The sequence below is a fragment of the Bos taurus genome, chromosome 18, assembly GCF_002263795.3.
Source record: "Bos taurus isolate L1 Dominette 01449 registration number 42190680 breed Hereford chromosome 18, ARS-UCD2.0, whole genome shotgun sequence".
Lineage (NCBI taxonomy): Eukaryota > Metazoa > Chordata > Mammalia > Artiodactyla > Bovidae > Bos > Bos taurus.
Genome location: NC_037345.1, coordinates 14,963,410 through 14,968,157, shown reverse-complemented (window position 1 = coordinate 14,968,157; position 4,748 = coordinate 14,963,410). Strand labels below are relative to the sequence as shown.

Genomic DNA, 4,748 nt, shown 5'->3' with positions numbered 1-4,748 from the left:
TGGAAAAGACTAGAGATGTCTTCAAGAAAATTAGAGATACCAAGGGAACATTTCATGCAAAAATCAGCTCAATAAAGGACAGAAATGGTATGGACCTAACAGAAGCAGAAGATATTAAGAAGAGGTGGCAAGAATACACAGAAGAACTGTACAAAAAAGATCTTCACGACCCAGATAATCACGATGGTGTGATCACTGACCTAGAGCCAGACATCCTGGAATGTGAAGTCAAGTGGGCCTTAGAAAGCATCACTACAAACAAAGCTAGTGGAGGTGATGGCATTCCAGTTGAGCTCTTTCAAATCCTGAAAGATGATGCTGTGAAAGTGCTGCACTCAATATGCCAGCAAATTTAGAAAACTCAGCAGTGGCCACAGGACTGGAAAAGGTCAGTTTTCATTCCAATCCCAAAGAAAGGCAATGCCAAAGAATGCTCAAACTACCGCACAATTGCACTCATCTCACATGCTAGTAAAGTCATGCTCAAAATTCTCCAAGCCAGGCTTCAGCAATATGTGAACCATGAACTTCCTCATGTTCAAGCTGGTTTTAGAAAAGGCAGAGGAACCAGAGATCAAATTGCCAACATCTGCTGGATCATGGAAAAAGCAAGAGAGTTCCAGAAAAACATCTATTTCTGTTTTATTGACTATGCCAAAGCCTTTGACTGTGTGGATCACAATAAACTGTGGAAACTTCTGCAAGAGATGGGAATACCAGACCACCTGACCTGCCTCTTGAGAAATTTGTATGCAGGTCAGGAAGCAATAGTTAGACCTGGACATGGAACAACAGACTGGTTCCAAATAGGAAAAGAAGTACGTCAAGGCTATATATTGTCACCCTGCTTATTTAACGTCTATGAAGAGTAAATCATGAGAAATGCTGGGCTGGAAGAAACACAAGCTGGAATCAAGATTGCCAGGAGAAATATCAATAACCTCAGATATGCAGATGACACTACCCTTATGGCAGAAAGTGAAGAGGAACTAAAATGCCTCTTGAAGAAAGTGAAAGAGGAGAGTGAAAAAGTTGGCTTAAAGCTCAACATTCAGAAAACTAAGATCATGGCATCTGGTCCCATCACTTCATGGGAAATAGATGGGGAAACAGTGGAAACGGTATCAGACTTTATTTTTGGGGGCTCCAAAATCACTGCAGATGGTGACTACAGTCATGAAATTAAAAGACGCTTACTCCTTGGAAGGAAAGTTATGACCAACCTAGATAGCATATTCAAAAGCAGAGACATTACTTTGCCAACAAAGGTCCATCTACTCAAGGCTATGGTTTTTCCTGTGGTCATGTATGGATGTGAGAGTTGGACTGTGAAGAAAGCTGAGCGCCAAATAATTGATGCTTTTGAAGTGTGGTGTTGGAGAAGACTCTTGAGAGTCCCTTGGACTGCAAGGAGATCCAACCAGTCCATCCTAAAGGAGATCAGTCCTGGGTGTTCATTGGAAGGACTGATGCTGAAGCTGAAACTCCAAACTTTGGCCATCTCGTGCGAAGAGTTGACTCATTGGAAAAGACCCTGATGCTGGGAGGGATTGGGGGCAGGAGGAGGAGGGGACGACAGAGGATGAGATGGCTGGATGCATCACCATGTCGATGGATATGAGTTTGGGTGGACTCCGGGAGTTGGTGATGGACAGGGAGGCCTGGCATGCTGCGATTCATGGGGTCACAAAGAGTCGGACACGACTGAGAGACTGAACTGATCTGAACTGAAGGATTAATGATATTGAGCATTTTGTCATGTGTTTAATAGCCATATTTTCTTTCTTGAATTGTATATTTAAATCTTCTGCCCATTTAAAAATTGGACTCTTTTGTATTCTTTTTATTTAGTTGTTTGTTCCTTGTATATTTTGGATTTAAGTCTTTTGTCAGATGAATTATTTATAAATATTTAGGAGACAGAAATTTAAATCAAGAAGCTAGTGGTCCTATCTATTTCTTCATTCCCAGGGTGGGCCTTGGCATACCTCGAATGGTTAAAATCTGCCTTTGAACCCTCTTCTCTCATGGACTTATGTCCTTCTAAGCTGTGCTCCTCTATTTCTCTAAGGTCCTTACCTTAGTTTCTTTGGCTGCAAACAACAAAAACCAACTCTGGCTAAATTAAGCAAAAGGACGTTTGTGGAGGGACTTCTGGACCTGTTGACCAAGCCACACTTAGGCCACATAACCTCTCCCAGCTGGGCCAGTCTTGGTCACTTTGCTTTCTATAGTGAGGGGTAGGATCCTTGATTTACTGTCCCACCAAGACACCACACAGTGGAGGAAAGATCATTCCCCAAAAGGAAATCAGGACATTAATTCACTAACTGCTTTTCTTGCTCTGACTTTTTTTTTACTATATTATGCTGCTTTCTTTGGCATCCTTAATCAGGCAGTCAGAGCTCATTTCCAAGGAAGAAGCTGGGATTTCTTTAGAGAGGATATTGAGCAGATGAGTGGAGAGGGACAGACTTCTCTCTGTCTCTTCATTCTTAGGATCTGTTTTCCAAGAAACACCAGATCTATCCTAAATAAACTACCTGCTCTCCCTCTGTGTGTGTCAGCATCTGCCCCTGGAAAATAGCCTGTAACCAATAGCCCTCGAAAGCCCAAAACCCTCTGTCCAATTTCTCTGTGAGACCTCATGTCCTCTCTGCTTCCTTGCCTGAAAGTGCACCACACTTAAAATTTGAAAGCTTGTAGTTCATTGAATAACAACTAAAAATTTAAAAAAACACTTAGCACTTTTGCCTTGTTGAAGCCTAGTAGAACATGGGCCACCAGCAGCTCTACTAGAGCCGGGCGAGAAAATGTGGCCAGGGTTTTCGCTCTTGATGGGTCTCAAATTAGCACGGTCTAATCCAGAAATACAGCCTCGATATGTGCAGCCAGTGTTCACGGCAGTCCTTGAAGGACACCAGCTTCATTAAGTTGGGCTAAATGAACTTCCTTAAATGGGTCATTCAAGACATCTGCCTTATGCAGAAACAATGCTAGCTCTTTGTATATAAAATGAAAATTTAAAAACTTTTAAAGAAGACTTAGCATGTGGCCTGGCACATAGTATGTATTCAATATATGGTAGCTTATTAGTATTATTATTGTGGGATGAGAAAGGCCTAATCCAACTTAGAGTCAAATATGTAAATTAAAGTCAATTATGACACGAGAATGTTGTTAAGACAAATATTTGATTTTTGCTCTTTTAAAAGGGCAATTGCACATATACATTTTTGACTTTGGCTTTTGAGGGGCATATCATCTTTTTTAATGCCTATTCTAGACGTCTAGAGTGTTATTTTGAGTGGCCTCTGCCCATCACAGTGGAATGAATGGCAACTGCCTGATTGAGAATACAGAAGAAAAGCAGCATGCTATTGCTGCTGCTCCTAAGCTGCTTCAGTCGTGTCTGACTCTGTGCAACCCCATAGACAGCAGCCCACCAGCCCCCGTCGCCCCTGGGACTCTCTAGGCAAGAACACTGGAGTGGGTTGCCATTTCCTTCTCCAATGCATGAAAGTGAAAAGTGAAAGTGAAGTTGCTCAGTCGTGTCTGACTCTTAGCGACCCCATGGACTGCAGCCTACCAGGCTCCTCTGTCCATGGGATTTTCCAGGCAAGAGTACTGGAGTGGGGTGCCATTGCCTTCTCCAGTAAAAGCAGCATAATACAGCATAAAAGTCAGAGCAAACTGTAGTGGGGCTGAGAAGATTGCAATTTAATGGGGCTCAATTATTTGATTACAATAGACTTTTCAGTTGCCATAGAAACAAAACCACTGCTCTGAAAAACGACACTGATGGGACCAGGCAGGCACACATCTTTCAAAAAAAAAAAGCTAAATTAAATGGTGCACAGAATGGCAACGAGTGCTCCTGAAATTACTTTATCTGGGTGGATAAATGAGGAAAGCACAGAGGTAACAGGTAGTGTAAAATGTTGACACAATGCAGGCTGATCAAAGCAGTCTCCAAATCGCAAAGCAAAATCAATATTTGAATCTTGGACTTCTCTCTGTGACAAGGCCCCAGATGCTGGTTTCCTGTAGGATTGTAGATGAGTGAGCCATACTGGGGGCTGGGGATAGGGGATAGTCAAAACAGGAGTCTGGATGACATCGTGGGATAGGGAGTGAAAGAGGGCGACAGAGACAAGTTGAGACCTTATTGTCAATACAGTAAGTAACTTGAACAACATAGATTTAAATTGTGCAGGTCCACATATAGGCAGACTTTTTCTCTATCATAAATAATACTGCAGAACTGACAAACTGTAGTGAGAACCTTGAAGAAGTGCATAGCCAGAAATTCTAATTTCAGGGATCTCTCTACTGGGATTTTCAATACAGAGCCATTTACATTTGCAAAAACTTGAAGGAAAAAATCCTCTTATGATACCAATGAAAATTTATAGATACTTACTCTGGGTACACGCAGCTTTTGGCAGGAAAGAGCTCTTTAACAGGAAAGTGCTATCTGCAGGAGACTCCTTTTTGTCTTACAATAACTTTAGCAAAGCTACATTGTAATTAATCTTAAACGAGGTGCCCTTATCTTCTACTCATCTCAAGCCAAACACAACTTTCAAATCTTTCGATCACACAGTGCTTAGCTTAACATGTTGGTTCTTTCCATAGACCAAAGAAATAAAAATGAGGAATAATTAACAGATGATCAGATCTCTTCCTTAGCTTCCTCTTCACTAATCTTGTGAACAAATAGTGAACAAGATAGCATGTAAAGATCA

General features: G+C 41.6%; 1 pseudogene; it reads left to right on the top strand.

Annotated features, from left to right (window-relative positions):
* Positions 1–2,775: 2,775 nt before the first annotated feature.
* On the top strand, positions 2,776–2,943 carry LOC112442395 (small ribosomal subunit protein uS14-like; annotated as a pseudogene).
* The last annotated feature ends 1,805 nt before the right edge of the window (positions 2,944–4,748 follow it).